The following is a 24,844-nucleotide window of genomic DNA, read 5'->3' on the forward strand; positions in this document are numbered from 1 at the left end:
GCTCACCTCCTGCTTTGTGGCCTCGTTCCTAACAGGCCACCAACCAGTACCGGTTCATGGCCTGGGCATTGGGGACCCCTGAAATAGTTGAATCTGCAGATAGTTTCTGGAAATTTATCAAGCCATGTCTATTCATAATACCATCCCTAAATTCCCCCATCATTAGTGTAAATATCTTAACTAACCTGTCTTTACTGTGATTGTCCTCATGTATTCAATGTATATGTCAATGGCCGGCCTTCGTTTTTTCTATGACATTCCCTTTTCTCTAAGAGGAGTCATCCACCTGTACTATGAAACAGAATGCATTTTTATCCTTTCGCCCTTCCTTCCTCCTTCCCTTTATCCCTCCCTTTCTTCTTTCCAATATATATGTGCTGTGCAAAGCACGGTATATTCCATAGGCCCTATCTTAACTACACTAAAAAAATTAATTATTCAACAGGTACTGCCAGAAGCACTAAAAGAAGAGTGTTGAAAGTGATTCAAGGTGAAGGGAGAATGTATCATTTCCTTCTGTCTTTTGTCACCATTGTTGAGATGGCAGCTACTACCCATCATATTTGCTAAAGGGGAAAAGTGATTACCAAACTCCTCCTGGTTTTGAGGGTAAAGTTAGGTAACTGAAATTAAAAAAATTAAATTAATTATTGAACAGGTACAGTTAGAAGCACTGAAAAGAAGAATGAAGGGATATGAAAGTCAGTAATGTTAACATATTAGAGAAAAGACATATTAAAGACAATATGTAACGCTACTGACTTTCACATCCTTTCATTCTAAATAAAATACTGTATGTGAATACAGCTGCTCTTAATGACATTCCCCTCTACTTGTTGTACCCAAGAGTCTACAAGTCCTTCTTACATGTATAATATCTCATACAGTCCTTTAAATCCTTGCTTCTCAAATGTAGTCCTCAAACCAGCAGCACTAGCATCTCCTAGGAGTTATTGGCAATGCAGTATCTCAGGCTCCACTGCAAATTTCTTGAACCAGACTGCATTGTAACGAGGTCTTCGGGTTCTTTGTGCACACACTGAAGTTTGAGAATCTCTGCTTCAAATCATCCTGCGAGGCAATCAAAAATTCCCTTTCACATTTTACAGATTAAACACACACCCAAAAAACTCAATTTCAGAGATGTGCATTTAGCAAACAGGTAACAGGACGTGGAGTCAAAGGCCAATATTCTTTCCACTGCACTATGCCCCCTCTTTGGATGCTCTTGGAAAAAAGTACCACATACCTCTTTTGGGGTCTGACATCACCGAGGCCAGTATTTCATAAGGAGCATTTACACACTAATTATAGCCTGATGTTGTCCTCTGGTGGTAAGCAGGCAAATGCTGATCTCTTGCTGGATCATGCTTTTCTTAAATAGGCTATTCTTGCCAAATGTTGCCTGAAAGGCCTCAGGTGAATTACATGAAACAAGTTTCATATTTAGAATATTCTCCAATTTTCTGTAATTACTTACCAAAAACATTTTCACTGGTTAACAATTTTTTGAGGTTTCCACTGCAGATTTTCTTTCCTTATGTGACTTTTAAGTGATATGTCTGACCACCTTAAAATGAAAGGGAAAGGCAACTCATGTGTAGCAAACATTTCCTTGTGTACCAAGTTTTGTGCTTTGCATGTGTTATCTCTTGATCTTTACAGAGAGTTATCCATGTTACAGATGTGGAAGCTGAGATTCAAAGATGACACAGGTGGCAATGCTGGCCATCAAGCTAAAGCATCATACCATGCTGGCCTCTTCCTGAAAGTAAGTCTTGCCTGAATTAGCATAAAAAGTGACTCAAGGTCACTTTTGAGTATGGAAAGTGACTCAAGGTGAAGGGAGGATGTATCATTTCCTTCTGTCTTTTGTCACCGTTGTTGTCGTTGAGATGGCAGCTACTGCCCATCATATTTGCTAAAGGGGAAAAGTGATTACCAAACTTCTCCTGGTTTTAAGGGTGAAGTTAAGTAACTGGAATAAAATAAAAAGAGAGGAAGCAACTAGAAGAATACAAACTGAGTATGCAGAGCCAAAAAGGAGTAATCAGCAGAGGAATGTTGCTGGGTAATACGCTTTGAAAATTCCATATCAACACCATATACGTTGGCTAAAATCCAAACATATAATCTAAGCAAGACCCTCTAAATTCCTTATGTTTAACAGAGAACCAGCTGGAGGCCGCCCTATTCTTTAAGAAAGAGGAGGAATGAATAGATTCCTCAGTCTGATAGAGCTGAGAAAGCCATCTCCTAGGCTCTTGCATCACTTGTGTTAATATGCAGGTCCTCAGAACTGCAGCTTTCTCAACTCAGTCCTATCTTATGAGCATTATCCTGAAATGTTCTCCTCTGTTCCTCTCTGGGAATCTGCAGACAGTTCATGTGGAAGTCTCTCTCCTAGTCTGAAGGAATTAAATAGAATATTATAATTACTCAGAGTTTAATATAAGCTACAACTGTTTTTGCTGGCTTGGCGTTTAAAGATGCAAATGTTCCAATCTCCTAGAAACATGACATTATAAAAGGGACTACCGTAATTAGGAATAAAACTGTTCAGTCCTCATTAACCAGAAAAGCAGTTTCTAAACCCAAGGACGCTCTACTTTTGTTCCAAGAAAAGTCAGGAAGATGGTGCCACAAGAGCCTAATAAAGATTTTGGGTCAACTTGTGCTCACTGCAATTGATTAGGATCCATGCGAAATGATTTTTAAAAGGAAATGAACAATAAATACTTCGAACAGAAGAAAACTAATCAGGGAAAAGCCTGAAGAATCATCTTAAGCACACTCTTGTTTAAAGTTTCACTATCATTTTATTCTTGATTGCCCAAATTCATTCAGCCTTAATGCATTGTTAAAGAGCTTGTCCTATTAGCCAAGGATGTTATGGTAACTGGTTGTAAGGCTACTGCTCTCCTGGTTACAACACGTGACTAGAAAAATGCTTTCTTAATTAAGGCTGAGAGTGATGAGTCCCTGGTGACTCAAAGTAGTTAAGGAGTGTGTATAAAACTGAGCACAGGCTAGTCTCGAAGATGATGGCAGGCTTTACTTTGGTTCTTTAATCTCCTCATCCATTTTTGTCCTGCCAGAACTGTCTACACTGATGCCTCGCTGTGGCATTAGTCACGGTAAGAGCCATACGTGTTGTAAGCCTGTGCCTTTTTATACCTGTCGAAGGGGATTTGGTCACTGAAATCACAAGTGAACCATGTTATAAGGTGTTTAACTGTGAGGCAGTTTCCCACACACAAGGAAGACGGGGACGTTTGGAAGGAATGTGATTTGTTTATGTTTTCTCATAGGTACTTCTGACGTGTCTGCTTCTGAGAAAAGCAACGTCCATAGATTTCAGATAGACAGCGCATTATCTAGCCCTCATTCTTTCTTTTAGCTGAAGTTCTTATCACCTGTGTTTCAAAACCTAATTAAGCGATGGTTCATTCATAGCAGAAGGATACTGGACAGGAACTAGGCTCTAGTCTCTTCTTTGTCACTAACTATTTCTGTGGATCTCGGCAAATTAGCTTTCCAGTAGGACGCTGTTGCTTTGTCTTGTAATATTAACAGCTCTACTTATTAAACACTTTCTCTGCAGTAGGGGCTTTAATAAGCACTTTAACTAGATTGTTTCATTTAAACCTTATCATAACCCTATGGGCAGGTTCTATTTTAACCCCATTCTGCAGATGAAGGAATTGAGGCGTAGAAAGCTGAATAGTTTGTCCAAAGTGACACAACTTGAATATGAAGGAGTCAGGATTTGGTTTCGTTTCTGCCAGTGTGCTGAACCTACAGGCTACGTGTTTCTCTTATTGCCAGAGATCTTCCCACTCCGCAAATTCTTAAATGTGCTTAGAAATGAGTTGGCTTAACTTGTGTAACATGTCTATGTTGCTATATGTAATTTGATTTTTTAAAATTTTAAATTTTTTCGTCTTGTTTTCCCAACCAGAGTAAAATGTCCCGATGACTTAGTGGAAAGACTACTTCCTATAGGATAATGAATGAGTTATAAATTCTTTATAAATTCTTTCCTTTATAAATAGAGATAATAATGCCTGGCTTATAATTTTTTGATGTTTTAAGTACAAAATGGCTATAAGATGGATAGTGGCACTATAAAAAGATAATGTGTTTATAGTATTTTAAAATATTGGCTCTCTTGGGAAAGGCTCCTTCTTCAACAGTGTATCTGCCGGGTCATGTCATGTTGTGAGATGCTAAAGTAGAGGTGTGGATCATTACTTTGTGGTTTTTCCATTTAGAAAAGAATTCTTAAACACATTCTTATTTATCTTTGCACTATTAATTAATGTAACAGGAAGAACAGTTTAATGGTGAATGTGAAACCTTTATTGAGTACCTAAATTTGTTCTAGATGTTAGCTCATTGAATTCTCACCATTGCTCTATGAGAAAAATGTGAGAAAACTGAGACTCAGAGATGTTAGGTAACTTTCATAGGACATAGAGCTTTCTGTTGAGAGCTGGCAGGAAGACAGAGGTTTAGCTCTCTCTAGAGACCAGAGCTTCCACCATGTCATACTGAAGATAGAAACATTCTTTAAGATTTTGTGCATAAATATACCTACAGATGTATGTATATTGTTCATGTACCATTTTATTAAAATATCCAACTGAATAGCTAACATTTTCATAATAAATATTATGGTGATAGAACATTATGGCTTAAAATCGTAAAAGTACCCATTGGAAAAGACCTTAAAATCAGGAAGCTCAACAAGTGATTCATTGCTTTTCCAGCTGCTGCCTGGACATTGCCTGCAGTGTGGAACTCACTGTCTCAGGGGCAAAGTTTCATATTTAACACTTAGAAAGTATTACCATTAGACTATCCATCAGGCATCTCAAATTTAATGTGTTCAAAACTTAATTCATAAAGTTGTTCCATAATTTTGTTTAAAGTTAATTGAGGAGCTGGGCTTACCAGAGAAGAGCAGGCACTAATGAGGATAACATTATTCCATCAATAATCAACCACAGATTATATTTTAAGATTTTTTTTTATTACTAAGGCCAGAGAAAGAGGTCAGTAAAAACTGTTGCCTTATCTCCTTGGGATTTACCAAAATTACCTTGTTAGAGCTTAATGCTCCATTTATGTTAGAAGACAATTGCGTCAGTCAGAGTTCCAAGCAAAAAGCAGCCGGTACCTTCAAAAGGGTTTTGAGGCATGTTAATGAAGGGGCGTTTACAAAGGTATGGGCATAGTTCAAGGAAATCAACAGAGTAGATCTTCACCATTGCAAGCATTTCAGGGATAGCAATTGTGGAGAACCATTAGCAGCTATAGGCATGAGAGAGTGAGGAAGGAGCAAGTTTCAGCAGAACCCAGGGTAAGTAATGATACAAGACCCCCAGCAAAGACCTGGAACAAACCCAAATGTCCATCATCGATAGACTGGATAAAGAAAATGTGGCACATATACACCATGGAATACTATGCAGCCATAAAAAATGATGAGATCATGTCCTTCGTAGGGACATGGATGAATCTGGAAACCATCATTCTCAGCGAACTGACACAAGAACAGAAGACCAAACACCATATGGTATCACTCTTAGGCGGGTGTTGAAGAATTAGAACACATGGACACAGGGAGGGGGGCATTACATACTGCAGTCAGTAGGGGGGGACTAGTGGAGGGACAACAGGAGTGGGGAGGGTGAGGAGGAATAATGAGGGGAGAAATACCAGATATAGGTGATGGGGGGGATGAAGGCAGCAAACTACCTTGCCAAGTATGTACCTACGCAACAATCCTGCGTGATCTGCACATGTACCCCAGAACCTAAAGTACAATTAAAAAGAAAAAGATGACACCCCCTCTCCTGCCTCCAGAAAAACTGTGGCCTTGGCTAGAGGCATGCTGCCTGGAAGCACAACCAGAAGAACAGATACCCTGACCCCACTGTCTTCACCGCCCGCAGAGCTCCTGTTGGTGTCTGAGTTCTCGCTCCTACTAATTGGAAGACAGAGGACAAGATTGCTTACTAACGCAGCCCAGGACACAATATTCATGTCGCCCCATACATTACCCTGGTCTTTTTTCTTTCTACTCCTCTCTGAACACTTATCCCTACCATACTCTCCCATTTCTGCCTCATAAATCAGCAATAGGAAGACCAGCTAGTTTCAAAGCAGCCTTAGACCATGAAGGGAAATAATAATCCTATAGCTCTATAAGATTTTGCCATGCAACAGTGTTATCATGTATCTCTTGGATTGTACAGATTAATTCTAAAAGAAATTTTATGACCTTTCTTCCATATTTTTGTATCATAATTAGCAGACCAAACTGGCTGATAGGCATGTATAAATTTTATACACATAGCAACGCATATTTAGAGATTATTTAGTGTTCACACATCAAATAAACTTTTTTCTTTTGCTCTGATTCCTTTCTGAGACTTATCTAACTGTTCTTTTTTAAAGGCTTTATTAAGCTTTAAACACTGGTAATATAAGTTCTAATCTCTGAATTACGTCTAATTGCTTTATCCCTATCCCCAATATCTTCAAAGCCTTACCTTTTGGAAATTATGTCTTAACTAAATTTTCTGAGCAAGTAGTCTCAGAACCGGATTGTCCAATGGGATCTGCTTATGTCATCAAAGATAGGAGGTCTGATAAACAGAATTTATATCAGACAAGCCAGGCACATTGTGAGAAAAAGGGCATCCTTCATTTTGTTGTAGAACCCTTGAGATGGAGTTGACACAACTTGAAAGACAAGCTCAAATAAACTTTTGCACCCATTTTTCTTGACTGTTGATGTGACAGTCTATTCATAGGTGTTTTGAGCTTGAGATACTTTTTAAAATTCATTTAAATCACATATTGGTTTTCCCCACTGTGCACCTGACAATAGATCTGACAGTGGAACAACCGTCAAAACCGACACACCTTGGTGATGAGAATGACAGATTTTTATGCACATGAGCAGAATGAGGGCAATGTTTTGTCTTAAAAGGTAGCTAAGACATCAGCAAGTTAGGCAGTGAGTTCTTCAGAGTTCCATAATTCTCTAACATGTGTTTATTTTTGCCCCTTGATGTTAGTAGTGTGGCAAGTAGACTGAGAAATAAGCCTTTTGAAGTCAGATACTTATTTGTTCAAGTATTTTATTGAGCCTATCTCTTCTTTTGAGGAAAACATGGCTACAGAGGTGAGGCATGAAATAGGGAATAAAACATTTAAGGAACTGGTAGTTTAGATGGGTGACAGTGTCACATCAAAATGAGGAGAACTTCTGGCAGCAGAATGTTGTCTGTTCCAAAGGCATCTTTTCAATTGTTTAGTGCCATAGCCACTAAGTAGGCAAGGACCCGTGAGACAGTAGGTGAGAGATATGGGTGTGTACATGTGCCATGGGCTTAATAAATCACGCCTATTGTGATTACCAATTGGTCCTGTCTCAGAAGTAGTATTACATGCATCCCATTCTCCCATCCTAATGACACTATGTGGTCCAGATCCTCATTAGTTCTCATGTTGAGCAGTTGCAACCAACCCCTACCCAGTTTCCTGGTTTAATATTCAAGATTATCTTTTATTTACTCTTCTTAAATCTATTCTCTGCCACCCCAGGAATGATCTTTGTAAAATGTGAATCTGGTAGTCCCATTTCCCTTCTTAAATGGCTTTACAGTTTCCCACGTCCACCAAGATATGGTCCAAACTTGCCAATGAGCTCCATGAAGATCTGATTCCTGTAGACCTCTCCAACACCTTCCCATGGCCTTTTCATGGATCCTGCCATAGTGATATAAGGGTTTGCCAAACTCAACTTCTGCTTCATGCTTTAATGCCTCCATGTCTCTGTGCATGGTGTTGGTCTGCCTGGACAGTCTTCTTCTCTTTTTAAACTCTGCTCCTGTTCTATAGGTCTAGCGTAATTTTCCCCCATCTCCATCACCATTAAATACCATCATCTATTCCCTGGATGACCACAAAAGCTTCCTAACTTCTACTTTACTCCACATCTACTCTTGCCCCTTCTAGTCCATTCTTGACTGCCAGGATAAAGAAAACCATGATCCACCCCTACTCCCATCACCCATAGGAAAAAGAACAGTATCCTTATCAGGGCCTATGTAGGGTGCCCTACCAGGCCCTGCTTGTCTCTCCAGCCTCATCTCCTCTTTATGCATCTCTTCTTGCATGTCCTTGAATGCCCTTGAATGTCATATTTCCTCTGCCATAGGCTTTGTACATTTTGGCCTCTCTTCTTAGATTGCTTGCCCTCCTGTCCTACCCATTCCACAGATCTCAGTTCAAAAATTGCTCTGAGAAGGAAGCCTTCTCTGAACCTTAGACTAGATTAAGTTTCTTTATTCTGCACATTCACAGAAAAGTGTTTCTTTACTTCATAGGATTCACCTCAGTCTGCAGTTGGTTGATAACTTGGTTAGTGTCTATCTCCCTCTCAAAAGCATGTGTCATGAGAGATGGGCAGCATTTGTTTTTGTCCATTACTGAATTCCTAGCCTAGCACAGTGCTAGTCACAAAAGGGGCACTCAAAAAAATTTTAGTCAATAAATCAATTAATCAGTCCACTAAGGCTCTTGCTCAGTTGCTTTATTTGAAAAGCTTGACACCATCATCACTGCTATCATCTGATAAACCTCTTTGGAAAAATGTCTGTTCAATTTCTTTGCCTATTTTTTAAGTGGGTGGTTTATCTTTTTGTTGTTGAGTAGTAAGAGTTAGTTCTTTTATATTCTGGATACTAGACTCTTACCAGATATATGATTTGCAAATATTATCTCCTATTCTGTGGACTGTCTTTTCACTTTCTTGATAGTGTCCTTTGAAGTCTAAAAATGTTTAATTTTGATGAAGTTCTGTTTATTCCTTTATTGTTTGTTGTTTATGCTTTTTTTTTTTTTTTGAGACGGAGTTTCGCTCTTGTTACCCAGGCTGGAGTGCAATGGCGCAATCTCGGCTCACCGCAACCTCCGCCTCCTGGGTTCAGGCAATTCTCCTGCCTCAGCCTCCCAAGTAGCTGGGATTACAGGTGCGCGCCACCATGGCCAGCTAATTTTTTTTTTTGTATTTTGAGTAGAGACGAGGTTTCACCATGTTGACCAGGATGGTCTCGATCTCTTACCTCGTGATCTACCCGCCTCGGCCTCCCAAAGTGCTGGGATTATAGACTTGAGCCACCGCGCCCGGCCTGTTGTTTATGCTTTTTGTGTCATATCTAAGAAACCATTGCCAAATTCAAGATAATGACAATTTACCCCTATGTTTTTGATCCACAAAGTTCTTTTGACTTTTAAAATTCTATAAGTCATTATTGGTCACACAATAACTATTACACACAAAGAACTACTGGGATTTCAGAGGAAACTGGATATTGGAGACTCAAGCATCAGAACGGACAAGGCATCATTTTAGTGTTAGAATTAGGTCCCAAGATTGAAACTTCAGAAGTGCCAGAATGTGATTGAGTTATATGTAGACAAAAAGATTTGGGATAGAAGTCTTTAAATATAGATACCAAGGTAAGTTAACAGACCTGAGACCTCTAATTAAAACAGTTTAAGCAAAATTGCAAAATACAGAAAGGCAAACAATAAGCTCTGAAGAAAACTGGAAAAAAAATATGACAGATTCCAAGTCTTGCTTGAACTAAAGAACACAATGCTATTTGTGTAGAGGGAAAATGTTAACAAATGCTACATATAGTTATGGACTACATATATACAAAGGCATCCTAGACGGTGCAGGAAAAGGAAAAAACTTAGTTTTGAATTTAGCTCTAAGCCAGATAAGAGAAAGACTTGCCTGATACATAGTAAATGCTAAGTAAAGAGTGTGTTGGATGTAAAATAAAATTCCTGAAGGAATAATGGAATATCCTTGTGCAGAGTAAATGCTCAATAATGTATTTGTTGAATAAAAAATACAACTCATAGAAAATAAGTGAATTTGACGTGACCAATATAAATGCTCCTGCATTGAGAAGTGACATTTCAAAGTAAATCGTTAATCAAGAAGAAGTAAATAACCACATTTCGGAGAGTAGAATCTCTGAAAAGAAACAACAGGAAAAGAAGGAAGAAAGCAAGCAAGTAAGCTAACTTACTTACGAGTCCATAGGTACGATATTAGGCCAAAAAAATCCCACAAAAAAACAAAAAACTGTTTTGCGAAAGATAAATTACTCAGACCACGGGGACACAGCCATTTACTATACAGGTGGCAGAAAAACAAAATGATAGTAATACTCTAGTGTTATTCTTATGTAGATGTGTTAAGTTAGAATCAACATACTATTTCCTCCTTCCTCCTTCTCTCCTGCCCTCTCCTGTGGGCTCCTCTCTACACCTTTGCTATTTCCCTTTTGTATTTTGAAGAACCTTTTAGCAGTAACAGGACAAGGATACAGATATGGGACTGGTATTGTTTATTGCCTGTGAACAGTAGTTTATATATACCAGGTTTGTGTTTTGTTGAATCTGTTAAGGCAGAGAAATCAAATAATAACCCCTTAAAACATTCTATATTATGATCGTGGTGGTGGTATCAATACTCCACAGATTTGTCAGAACTCATCAAATTTTACACTGAAGTATATATTATGCCTTAATAACGCTGACAAAAAGGAAATAGGTCAACCATAAGCAGGTTCCTTGTGCAGGGAGAAGTGGCCTACTGCCCCCCAGCTGGAGGGAGGTATGACCAAGTCTAGAGGTTCTTGCAGGATGGTATTTACCATGGAAAAAGTGGAGAGATGTTGTTAGCAAGCACATCACAGAATTCAAATAGATTTTGCAGTCTCTGATTTTGTCTTGGACACCAAGTCATGTGCCTTAGCACAAAAATGAAAATGGCAGTAACAACCAGAATTCAAGGGATTCTGAAAATTCTGAGCAAAAGATCAACATGGTGAATGATAGAAATTTAACATTTAGCTTTTTGTCTAAAAACATACTGGTTTTCAATGAAGATCAGTAATATAAAAATGTTAGATGATACTATTTCATACCCATTAGAATGGCTACTATCAATTTAAAAAAATAAAAATCAGAAACCAGAAAATAACAAGTGCTGGAAAGGATGTGGATAAATTAGAAACCCTTGTATGCTGGAGGTAGGAATATACAGTGGTACAGCCATTATGAAAAAATTATGCCCGTTCCTCAAAACGTTAAAAATAGAATTATGATATGATCCAGAGATTTCACTTCCAGATCTATACCCAAAAGAATTGATAGCAGGAACCAGAACAGGCATCTGTATACCTGTGTTCATAGCAGCAGCTTTTTGTGCAATAGCCAGAAAGTGAAAGCAACCCAAGTGTTTATTAACAGATAAAGAGGTAAGCACAAGGTTGTATATACATAAAATGGAATGTAATTCAGCCTCTAAAAGGAAGAAAAAACTGTCGTATGCTACAATATGCAAGAAACTCATGGGCATTTTGCTCAGTGAAATAATCCACTCACAGAAAGACATATACTCTATGATTCCACTTATGTGACATGCCAGGGTTGTTGTGGGGGAGGGGGAGACACGGGAGGCAGAAGACTGGAAGAGACTTCTGTTTTCTCTAGAGAGGGAGAATTCAAGCAGGTGGCTTGCAGGGATTGTAGCCTCAACTTTTCAATGTCTCTTCCATTCCTTCAGTGATAAAAGGAGGCACTCTTGGTAATTTAAAGATTTTCTAGCTTTTGAAGAGAGGTAACAAATAGCAACAGAGGAAAGGAACAATGGGGGAAGTGGCTGAGAACACAGGAAAGTTCACAAAAGTAAAGTTGCAATTTTACGAGTGGGAGAAGAAAATGGCGAATTCAAAAGTTGTAAAAGAACGGAGTGACAAAACATCCCAGCAAGAAAGAGCAAGATACTGTTTTTAGCTGACGACAGAGCTATTGGCTAGCCAACATTTGGTTGAAAAACAACATGTTTTCCATAGATAGCCAATGTTTATTGCCTAAGTATTAGTTCTGAGGAAACACCCAGCAAATTATAATATTTGTAAGCAGATATTTTATAAGCGGAAGTCATGGATATGCCCACAGAAATAAAAAAGTAGAAAGTCACACTGTTCAGATTAATATAATTTGAGATTCTTTTTAATGAAAATTCTTATTTATTTTGTGTCAGAAGAACGCGAGGGAATAAAATTATTTTGAAAAGAGGGTAGGTGGAGGACAATTCATAGTCTCCCTCAAAATGGGCAAAAAGTAATTGTATCCAAAACAAACTTTTATATCTAGTGATTTGAGGTAGTACTTAAGCCTTTCTTGAAATGATTATTCAGGGAAAATTATTCAGTTGGGATTATCCTTACTTTCTATAACTTCTTTTTTTTTTTGCCCTGGTATGTGGCTTTAAGCCAGTCCTCTGATTCTTAGAATGCTCAAAAAAAAAAAAAAAAAAAAAAAAAAGAATTAAGGAAAAGGAAAGAAAATTCAAATAAGTCAATGGGGCTGCTTGGCAGTAGTGAACATAAAGCATGTGATTAGGAAGAGGCTGAAATGAACTACAAGCAAGGCAACTGCTTTTTTCAATAATACTATTTCTATCCTCCATTTCCATAGAAGAAAGCAAGCTAAAATGGTATAACAAGAATAGTGAATATTTATCAGACTGAGTGTATGATGTGCCAAGGCCAGTCCTAAGTGCTTTGTATGTACAAACTCAGGGAATATTAACAGCAACTCTGGAAGGATGGTACCCTTAAGGGTCGATTGTTACACTTTCAGAAATTTTGTGAGCCTGTTGGTAGCTTGAAATCATCCATTCTGGGAGAAAATTAAAATATGCTACAAATCAGAGATTTTAGGGTGAGAGCCGTTTGTTAAACATTTTCAGAACAACACTGCTATTGCCTTCGTTCACAGATGGGTAAACTGTGGCACAGAAAATTGAATGACTTGCCTGAAATCATGCAACTAGTAGTTGGTGGACTTGAAATTTTACCCTAGGCAACACCACCTGGGAGCCCAGGCTTTCAGTCATCCTGTTACACTTCTTATGAGATGACGAAAATGCACTGGCTGGGTTTACAAAGCCTGGGTCCCAATTTGGACTCGTCTGCTACTCACTGTTAAAGCTGTCTGAGTCTCAAGACATTTCATAATAGAATGCTTCATATTTATCTCTGCTATATCATAAATAAAATATATTATGTGAAAATGCAAAATAAGCCTAGATTCTTTTCATTCCTTTTTTCTTCCCTTTCCTTCCTTCTTTTTTCTCCTTCCCTTCCCTTCCCTTCTCTTTCTCTCCCTCCCTCTCTTCTGCTCTCCCTCTTTTCTTTTCTTTCCTTTTCTCTCCTTCCTTCCTTCCTTTCTTCATTCCTTCTTCCCTTCCTCCCCTCTTTTCTTTCCTTTTCTCTCCTTCCTTCCTTCATTCCCTTCTCCCTTCCTTCCTTACACACTGATTATGTCTATGCTATTGATTAGGATGTATGTGACTCTTGCAGGACTTTTGGCAGCATTTAAGGAAGACTAGGGTGAATTTTCTCCCTAATGCTTTCTCATTATCATAGAAAGCAGAACAGCTGTGCTGACAGTGGGCACTATCATTATCGTTAATAAATATTTATTGAGCACGCCCTTTGTACTGAACTCTGAGGACATATTAAGGTAGAAGATAAGGTCTTGGAGCTTGTCAAATGAGTAGCTCAGGTATTATGACAAGAGGAAATTGTTCAAAAGAGAGAAGAGAGGCCGGGCGCGGTGGCTCACGCCTGTAATCCCAGCACTTTGGGAGGCTGAGGCGGGTGGATCACGAGGTCAAGAGATGGAGACCATCCTGGTCAATGAGGTGAAACCCCGTCTCTACTAAAAATACAAAAAATTAGCTGGGCACGGTGGCGCGTGCCTGTAATCCCAGCTACTCAGGAGGCTGAGGCAGGAGAATTGCCTGAACCCAGGAGGCGGAGGTTGCGATGAGCCAAGATCTTCATTTTCTGAACAGTAAAGAATCATGGAAGGTTCTTGGCTAGGGGTGGTGGCTCATGCCTATAATCCCAGCACTTTGGGAGGCTAAGGTGGGTGGATCATTTGATGTCACAAGTTCAAGATCAGCCTGGCCAACATGGTGAAACCCCAGCTCTACTAAAAATACAAAAATTAGCTGGGTGTGGTGAGACACAGCTATAATCCTCGCTACTTGGGAAGGCTGAGGTGGGACGATTGCTTGAACCTGGGAGGCAAGATTGTGCCACTGCACTGCACTCCAGCCTGGGCCACAGAATGAGATACCTCTTTAAAAAACAAAACAAAACAAAATACCCAAGGTTCTTGAGTACATGAAAGATGCATAAAACAGTGCTGTCGGGGCCGGGCGCGGTGGCTCAAGCCTGTAATCCCAGCACTTTGGGAGGCCGAGGCAGGTAGATCATGAGGTCAAGAGATCGACACCATCCTGGTCAACATGGTGAAACCCCATCTCTACTAAAAATACAAAAAATTAGCTGGGCATGGTGGCGCGTGCCTGTAATCCCAGCTACTCAGGAGGCTGAGGCAGGAGAATTGCTTGAACCCAGGAGGCGGAGGTTGCGGTGAGCCGAGATCGCGCCATTGCACTCCAGCCTGGGTAACAAGAGCGAAACCCCGTCTCAAAAAAAAAAAAAAAAAAAAAAAAAAGATTAAACTGGGGGCAGAATTACTAGAAACAGAGAATAGTTATACAATAATCTATTATGAAGGCTTTTTTTTTTTTAACACTGAAAATCTTTAGGGAATACTTAGAATTATAAGCAAGACACAATGGGAATTGTAAACTGTGATTATGGGACAAAAAGTACATGATGAAAAAGATTGGCAAGAACTACAACTCAATTAGCACAGTGATTGGGTTGAGCCAGTGGAATTTAAGATGATTTTGTCTTTGATCGAATATTTGGTAATATAATTTATCTGTACAAAAAATACATGCAAATAATAAGAGTTACTGACAACAAAAGAGATGTTTGAGGCAGACACAAATTTTAGGCAAAATGAGGAATTATGCTTTAGACATGGTAAAATGAAGGAAAACCATTCAAATATGCATGGCTTTGGGGCAATTGGAGATATGGAACTAAAATTTTGGAGAGCGGTGAAGATTTGACACCTTGTTTTCTTTCTTTCTTTCTTTCTTTTTTTTTTCCTAAAGATGGGGTTTCACCATGTTAGCCAGGCTGGTCTCGAACTCCTGACCTCAAGTGATCCACCCACTCCTGACCTCAAGTGATCCACCCACCTTGGCCTCCCATAGTACTGGGATTACAGGCATGAGCCACCGCGCCTGGCATGACACCTTGTTTTCTGAGCATGGGAGTGACCAGTGGTTCTGAAAGGGCATTCAATGGAGGGTGGACTGAGCAAGAAGGCCTAAAATGTGGGGATTTGGCGAAGAAGATGCAGAAAGTCAGGTGGAAGTGAAGTCCATGGGAGGGACTGATCATAATTTACCTGAGAAAAAGGAGAAGTGTTAAGACAAAAAGACCAATGCAACCTAGTAGATTATAAAATACTAAGAGTGAAAAAAGTTAGAACAGATAAAACTCACTCTAATTTCTTAGACAGATGGAGTTAAAAAAAATAATAGTAGCTTCATTTACGGAATGTTTCCCTGTGTTGGAAGCATAATATGTGCATTTGCTGTCTTTTATAATTCTCACAACAGTGCATTGTGTTACATGCCGTTATAATAGCCCCAGTCTTCAGAGGAGGAAACTGGGATAGAGTTTAAGACAGCAGGATCCTTAGAAATGTTTTAGAGCATATTCTCTCACTTTATAAATGAAGATAACAGGGCTCACAGGTGATTTGCCATGTCCAAGGTCACTTGACTTGCCCAAGATGGAACTTTATTTGAAGAAAGGGAGTTCACATTGAAGGGAGACTAGAAGCCACATTCTTTCTTGTTGATGGTCAACCCATCCCATAGTGTTGCTGAGCCCTGCCATCAATAAGCCTCTTATGAATTATTTCCAAAATTCATATGGAAAGGATGTCAGCAGTATTTCCTCATAGGTACTTTCCACATTTCCTCAATATGTAAATTGTCTAAAGATGCAAGGTTTTTTCTTTTTAAATGAGCTTTTTGAAAACTATGTATTTATTTATTTAAGAGACAGGCCTTGCTCTGTTGCCTAAGCTAGAGTGCAGTGGTACAATCATGATCTAGAATTCATGGACTCAAGGAATCTTCTTGCCTCAACCTCCCAAAGTGATGGGATTACAAGTGTGAGCCACTGCACCAGACTTAAATGTGCAAATATTGATGCTTACATCACTCAGTGTTCTTTGGCTTTTCCAAGTAGCTTTCCTTTTTCATTATTGGCAATATTATATCAGATGTCATATGTGGCAATTGTTTTTAAGCCTAGCAGTGCATCCATCACTAATTTTTTTTTTTTTCCTGGAGAAAGGGCATAGTGGATGTTATTCAGGAAAGAGGAACAGTTGTGACAACTCAGAACACTGATTAAAAATTTAAGTCTGGCCAGGCACGGTGGCTCACGCCTGTAATCCCAGCACTTTGGGTGGCTGAGGCAGGCGGATAATGAGGTCAAGAGATAGAGCCAATATGGTGAAACGCCATCTCTAGTAAAAATACAAAAATTAGCCGGGCATGGTGGCATGCACCTGTAGTCCCAGCTACTCGGGAGGCTGAGGCAGGAGAATTGCTTGAACCTGGGTGGTGGAGGGTTGCAGTGAGCCGAGATCATGCCACTGCACTCCAGCCTGGCAAGAAAGCGAGACTCTGTCTCAAAAAAAAAAAAAAAATTTAAGTCCTAGCTAATGCAGTAAGATAAGAAAAAGAAGTAAGAGGTATACAGATTTAGAAGGAAGTAATAAAACAGTCTTTGTTCATAGATGGCATAATCATCTATATAGACAATTTGAAAGAATCACAAAAATACTCCTGGAACTAATAAGCAAATATAGCGAAGTTCCAGGACACAGGTTAATCACTTTCCTATATACTGGCAATAAATAAGTGAAATTTTAAATTGAAAAGACAATACCATTTATACTAACACCCCCCAAAATGAAATACTTAAGCATAAATCTAACAAAATATGTACAAAATCTATATGAGAAAAATTATCAAATTCTGATGAAAGAAATCAAAGAGGAATTGAATAAATGGAGAGATATTCCATGTTCATAAATAGAATGACTCAATATTATCAAGATGTCAGTTCTCAACTGATCTATAGATTTAATGCAATGCTAATAAAAAGCTTAGCAAGTTATTTTGTAGGTAATAACAAACTGATTCTAAGGTTTATGTGAAGAAACAAAAGACTCAGAATAGCCAACACAATACTGAAGGAGAACACAGTTAGAAGACTGACACTACCTGACTCAAGACTTACCACAAAGCTATTGTAATCAAGACAGTATGATATAAAGACAACAAAAAACCCAGAAATGGACCCAATAAATATAGACAACTAATCATGAAAAAAAAAAGAATCTAGGCACAGAACATCACAAATATTAACTGAAAATGTATCATACACCTAAATGTAAAACACTAAACTATGAAATTCTTAAAAGATAACATAGGAGAAAATCTAGACGATGTTAGGTTTGGCTCTTTAGATACAGAGGTACAATCTGTGAAAGAATTAACTGATAATCTGAATTTATTAAAATGGAAAACTTCCGGTCTACAAAAAGACAATGTCAAGACAATGAGAAGACAAGCCACAAACTGGGAGAAAACATTTGCAAAAGTCCTGATTAAGGACTGTTATCCAAAATAATATACAGAGGACTCTTTAAACAAGAAGGGCACGAACAACCTGATTTAAAATGCTCCAAATATCTTAACAGCACTTCACCAAAGAAGATCTACAGATGGTAAATAAACATATGAAAACATATTCCACATCATATTTCACAGGGAAATACGAATTAACATAACAGTGAGATACTGTTTCATGTCTATTAGAATGACCAGATTCCAGAACACTGATCATAGCAAACGTGGCGAGGATGTGGAGCAATAGGAACACCCATTCACTGCTGGTGTGAATGCAAAAAGTTATAGCCACTTTGAAAGATTGTTTGGTGGTTTCTAGCAAAATGAAATATATTCTTACCATACAATCCAGCAATCACATTTCCTGGTATTTACTGAAAGGACTTGAAAACTAATGTTCACAGAAAAACCTGCAAACCAGATGTTTACTGGCACCTTATTCCTAATGGTCAAAACTTGAAAGCAACCACCAAACTTCACTTCAGAAGGTAAAGGACATCTTGGATATACATTAAACCACTGTCTGGATATACCATATACATTAAACCATTGTCTGGATATACCATAGTTTTATGCATACATATCCAGACAATGGTTTAATGTATATCCAAGATATCCTTTACTTTGATATACATAAACTATGGTATATCCAGACAGAAATATTATTCAGTGCTAAAAATAAATGAGTTAGAAAGCCATGAAAAAACATGGAGGGAACTTAAATGTATATTACTTGGTAAAAGAAGCCAATCTGAAAAAAGCTACTTCATTTTTTCTGAAATACATACTGTATTATTCCAACTATATGACATTCTGGAAAAGGCAAAACTATGAAGAAAATAAAAGATCACCACTTATCAATAATTGAGGCAAAGGGGATGAATATACAGAGCACAGAGGACTTTTAGGACAGTGAAAATACTGTATATGATACTATACCGGTGGATAAATATAATTATATATTGTCCAAGCCCATAGAATGCATAGCACTAACTGTGAATGTTAATTAAACCATGAACATTGTATGATATTTATGTGTCAATGTAGGTTCATCAGTTGTAACAAATGTACTGCTTTGGTGTGTGATGTTGATAATGGGGGAAGCTATGCATGTGCTGGAGACAGAAGGTCTATAGGAAATCACTGTACCTTCCTTTCCTTTCAATTCCACTGTAAATCTAAAACTGCTCTGAGAGACTAAGTCTTAAAAGAGTGTAATTAATGTTATGAATTGACAATTCAACCCTACAAAAGAAGGTGTTTAGGTTCTAAGCTGCCTAGTAAGTGGTCTTCCTTTTCAATGTTTATGCAATACTTTAAGTCTCAGATGAAGACAGTTTCCAGATATTTTTTTCCTGGTTTTCAAAAAATGCCCTGAATACTGTATTGCAAATCAGCGAAGACCGTATACTATACCCTTGACTATGACCAGAAATCATCATGACTCTACTGAAACATTAGGCCCTAGAATTGTTAAGAGCAAATTTCGCAGTCTAAACTCTCACTAAGATGGGGAGTTTTAAAAATTTTGCTGTTAGCATATGTGATATAAAACACAAAAACATAATCATTAAAAAATTTGTATTGTAATTAATGTGAATTAGGGTAAATATGTCCATTTACTACATTTCCAAAAGTCTGAAATTATTGCATATGCAATTTTAGGTACTCATTATTAATTAGCTTTCAATTTTTGTTAAATTGTTACACTTAATATATTTGCACAGTCATTGGGGCATGTTCACACCTGCTAACTGGTTTGTATACCACCAGTATCTTTGTAAAAATGACCTACAAAGAATGATTATATTAGAAAGTTGTAACTAGTATTGATTTATTATGATGTCCATGAATTCAAAGTGGAAATAATTGATAGATATTCATAACATCTGGCTATTTGTCGATTGTGGAAAAAGAAGAATCGAGATTGATTTGTATGTTTTATTGTCATCCACCATTATCTATTTGTTACTTATTTATCAAAAGAGATAGTTTAAGTATAGGAACCTATTGGAAATTTTTATTTGGCTAATAATTATAGAATATAACCCATAAACTCCTCTTATGAGACCCATGTTTTAATAACCTGCCCTAAAAGCAGAATATTTATGTAAGAATAAGAAGTTTCTTTCTTTTTTTTTTTTTTTTTTGTGGTGGAGTCTCGCTCTGTAGCCCAGGCTGGAGTGCAGTGGTGCGATCTTGGCTCACTGCAACCTCTGCCTCCCAGGTCCCAGTTCAAGTAATTCTCCTACCTCAGCCTCCCAAGTAGCCAGGATTATAGGCACGAGCCACCATGCCCAGCTAATTTTTGTAGTTTTTAGTAGAGACAGGGTTTCACCATGTTGGCCAGTCTGATCTTGAACTCCTGACCTCATGGTCCACCTGCCTTGGCCTCTCAAAGTGCTGGGATTACAGGCGTGAGCCACCGCTCCTGGGCAGGGCAAGAAGTTTCTAACTCATGTATCCCCTATTGGTCCAAAGAATATTTTTTAACTCACTATGAGTTATAAGCCATGGTGAATTGTGTTCAATTTCTTTTTTTAAATAAGAAGAAATAGAACAGAAAATATTTACTGCAGAAGGCATTTCATTTAGTCAGGATAAGTATTGTTTTAGAAAACTTCATTTTAGTTGCTGTGTGTTGGCTCTCAGATTCATACCTCATTCTTTCTTTGGCTTAGCTCTGTAAGGCAGCGGGAGAGTGACTCTTGTGGGCTGCACTTCCCAGCTTCCTGTGTCAGCTGCAGTCAACCCATGAGAGGCTGACTTCTAAGAAATGCTTACGAGCAAGAGAGAGGACATCTGGAACATGGGAGGAAGGGAGAAGGTGGGGTGTTCTCTTTCTGCCTCTAGCTGCATTTCTACCAATAGTTGTATCTCTATCACTCAACTGAGAATTATCATGGTTTCAGGTTTCACTAGGATACCCTGGTCTCTGGGGTCCATTAATTAACTCTGGGTTTCTCAAATCCTAGAGGGGATGATTGACTTCTTACTGTTGCTACTCAATACTTTATTTAACTTCTTAGCTCTTTCATGATCTATGTAACAAATTCCCTGAATTAAATTCTTTCTGTTTTCCTGGTTGGACCCTGACTGATCCAATTCACTATGTAAGTACGTGTATAATAGGTTATGATATATAACACATTTCTTACTGTGAGCAGTTAATAAATGTTTGCAAGCCACGGTCTATGGAAATAAATATATTAGCATGTAATGGATGGTGCTGAGCCCATTTCTTTAGTTGGTCACTGATGGCTATCACTGAGTTGCAGAACATGATCCTGGAGACATTTTTCTTCTTCTTTTAAGGGAAACTGTTGTATAGTAGATGGTAATACTGATAGGGAATGTGGACACAACAATTCTAAGCTTAGTGGGTGATCTTGGGCAATCCATTCAAAAATGTGTTCTACTGTATTATGCTTACTTTGTGCATGGAAACCGAAGTTCTGAGATTGATATGTATTTTTTAAACCAGTGGTTATTATAAGAAGTTTCAATGGTATCATTTTAAGTAAGACTGATAAATAGTCTGTAATAGCTTAAAGACCAGTGGTGATAGAATTAGAAGGCTATTTAAAAGAACAGGCATTTATTTATATCATTAAATTATGCTTTCACTATTATTTTCCTCAATTAGTAAGCAGTTACTTACTATGTTAGCATTAGAAATAATAGCTCGACATTCTGGTCTTAAGTTCTTGGGAAAATAATTAACATTAATATGGGCCAAGAGAACTGCAGAATATTAGGTAACTGTGGTTACAGGTAATGTCAGTTGATAAATCACACCATAAAATCCACCCCTGATAAGAGGATCTATTTTTTAACTATTTAAATAAAATGTAGGTAAAGGGTGAGGTCAACCTCTTTAAGATTTAAATATACCCCCAAACCTTAAGTTCTAAGAATTAACCACCAAAAACAGTTGTATATTGTGTGATGCTTTTTAATCTGATCAGAGAATTCCTTGTTCTTCCCCCATATTTAAGGAAAGTCTACTGTTGAAAGGTACCATAGTCTTCATAAGAGTAAATTCCAACAGATATCAGAATGTCTCCGGAAAGATAAGCAATTGCACATGGACAGTTCTAGACCAAGTGAGAGCTTTTCCTTTCTGCCCAGCCCTCACTGAAGTCAATGATTGTTCAGTTGAGTTTATCTGGAGGGGAGATCAAAGCTTCCTGCCCAGCATTAAACCTTGCCCCCATGCAGAATCCAGAGGCTTGCAACCCTTTCCTGAAACTTCTTATTTTTGTTTTATATATTCATCACTTCTGGCTAGTAACACCATTGAAAACTAAAATAAAGTCATACCATTGTGGAATGCATTTTGTCCCTACCCGTGCATAAACTAATTTTATTTTTCCCCAAAGCAGAATATTTATCTCTGGGTTTTAAATAGTCATCTAATGTAATTTCAGTAGTTGTCTCCCCTTTGATATATTCTTGGCTTATTTTCTACTCATCTCTTGAATTTACATAGAACTTCAAGTGTAGAAAACAGGACTGGAAAAAGACAATAGTGAATTGTGTTTTTGTGTACTGAACTTAAAGTAAGAATCTGGTGGGTGACATAGCATAAGCCAAGCTGGAAAAGGGTCACAAACAAACAAAAAGCAATGAATAATAACTGAAAAGATAAACCCAATAACAGCTGAAGGTGGTCAAAAAGTAAAATGCTGCAATAAAATCTCATATAACAGCATGGGAGATGAATATGTGGATTTAGCTGAGGGGTTTAGAGGTAAGCTATAGTGTCACAATGGTACAGAAGCATATTATCAATCAGAGAAGCACAGCACAGATCAAAGGGTAGCAGGTACAATGGCCGGCTGAACAAAAGTGAAAATATTTGAACAACTTATGACAGAAATTTGAGAACCCAAATTCATGTTCTGATTCTTCATCTGCAACTGCCCAAAGATATGTCAAAACCTCAAACACATATTGATGACAACACAAAAAAGTCTTTCTAGTCAACAATACATAATGCAGTATTACTGAGGAAATTCTTTAGAATAAACTTGTCCTCAGAAAGCCCATCTTTGAAGACAAATGGAATCCTTCGCTGGGCAGTTAGAATGCATTTGGTTTATCTAAAGAAACACTGAGTTAGGATTTTTAATGGGTAGATATGTTTGGATATATAAAATGTGCACACTTAGTTTTACAAAAGTTATGGAGAAGATTAATTTATCAGAAAATTATCCTAGGTTATTGAGGCTGCTGCTATCTCTGGGTCAGTGATTCTTACCCCTTTCAGGGAAGATCCCCTTGAGGGATCTTCTTGATGAAATGTACAGACTCTGTCTGCAGAAAGCATTCATAAACACAATCCTAGAATTTTGAACACAGTTTCAGGGAATTCTTAAATGCTCCAAAGATCGTTTGTATCCCACCCCCATTAACCCTCCATCATGGATTAAGAACCCTGTACTGATGACAAATTTGGGGGCAGTTTTCACATGAGCAACACAGATCACTCTGAGTCTGGAGTTCTACCAAGCTTAGTTAAAAATTCTGACTTCAGGGTCCGGCGCAGTGGCTCAAGCCTGTAATCAATCCCAGCACTTTGGGAGGCTGAGGCGGGTGGATCACGAGGTCAAGAGATCGAGACCATCCTGGTCAACATGATGAAACCCTGTCTCTACTAAAAATACAAAAAATTAGCTGGGCATGGTGGCGCGCGCCTGTAATCCCAGCTACTCAGGAGGCTGAGGCAGGAGAATTGCCTGAACCCAGGAGGCGTAGGTTGCGGTGAGCCGAGATCGCGCCATTGCACTCCAGCCTGGGTAACAACAGCAAAACTCCGTCTCAAAAAAATAAAATAAAATAAAAAAATTCTGACTTCATTATTTAGTCATCTCCATGTTATATGATCACATTTCCCTAAAGCAAAAAAAAAAAAAAAAAAAAAAGGATAGAACATGATTTATGTATATTTATTCATAATACATGTATTCAATATTAACATATCATATGCATTATAAAACATACACAAAATAAAAATCGTAAAAGAGTTAGATGACTATAACAGAAAATTTTCAATTATCTTGCTAATCATGATATTATACAATCAATAGTATCTCAAGGAAAAATTCAGGCTCAGATCAGAATTAATCATTCATGGCAGTTAATATAAATCCAAATTTCAAATAGTTGTGGAAAATTGTCAATGTTTTTGACCTATTTCCTGGTAGATCTAAGTAGACTATCATTGTTTTACTCCTCAATTTGGCTGGAAAAGAGTTCTTAGAAGTTAAACTGGCAAATTTGATCCTGATTTTCACCTGTGTTTATATTATTGGTATTATCTCAATCTTCTATTTCTTCACAGAAATTGTTTTTTTAAGTCACGTGCTCCCCAAATAAGAGAGCTGACTGGTTAAAACTAGATGCTATAATCTTATGAATTTATTTAATGTGGAACCTGCAAACTTGAGGCAATATCAATGCTTCAAAAGATGTCAATAGCGATGAAAAAAACAGAAGGTGCCAGTATCACCCTTTTGCCTGTGGAACTTTTTGTTTTTCAGTATTCTTCAGCTACACTACATGACACATGACCAGTTTACTTAGAGACCATGTGAAGACTCTAGGATCAAGGATCAATGAGTATAATAAATATACATAAAGCGATTTTTTTTTGTCCTTGCATCATTATTTGTTTTAATCATTAAAGAAAACAGAAATAGAATTTATTCTGTTCTTCCTATATCGCAATAAATTTTCTTGGTCATTCCACTTTGGAGACCCCTGCCTTAGGCAAATTCTTTTTTTCTTTCTTTTTTTTTTTTTTTAAGATGGGGTTTCACCATGTTGGCCAGGCTGGTCTTGAACTCCTAACCTCAGGTGACCCACCCACCTTGGACTCCCAAAGTGCTAGGATTACAGGCGTGAGCCACCACGCCCAGCTGGCAAATTACTTCTTGCTTCTCCGTTTCCTTATCTGTAAAATGGAGATGAAGTCATATATCTCATCAGTTTAAATGGATTAAACAACATATGTACAAGTCTCTGCACAACTTCAGGCATGTAATTTAAAAGAGAAATAAAAGGGAGCTGCAATGATAATTA

At 37.9% G+C, this 24,844-nt stretch overlaps 1 protein-coding gene across 8 annotated transcripts in view; it reads left to right on the forward strand.

Annotated features, from left to right (window-relative positions):
• SMARCA2 (SWI/SNF related BAF chromatin remodeling complex subunit ATPase 2) overlaps nt 1-24,844 on the forward strand; it is a 229,409-nt gene that overhangs the window by 12,970 nt on the left and 191,595 nt on the right. For 4 of the 8 annotated variants that reach the window (XM_078368141.1, XM_078368157.1, XM_078368155.1 and 1 more), the window contains one exon: nt 1,685-1,771. The exons of 1 other annotated variant lie outside the window; for it this stretch is intronic. The gene's annotated coding sequence lies outside the window, so the exon portion shown is untranslated. Of the gene's footprint in view, nt 1-1,665; nt 1,772-24,844 lie in introns of all 8 variants that reach the window. 3 more of the 8 variants (XM_078368139.1, XM_078368146.1, XM_078368164.1) reach the window with 1 other exon arrangement.

This window comes from Callithrix jacchus, chromosome 1, assembly GCF_049354715.1.
Source record: "Callithrix jacchus isolate 240 chromosome 1, calJac240_pri, whole genome shotgun sequence".
NCBI lineage: Eukaryota > Metazoa > Chordata > Mammalia > Primates > Cebidae > Callithrix > Callithrix jacchus.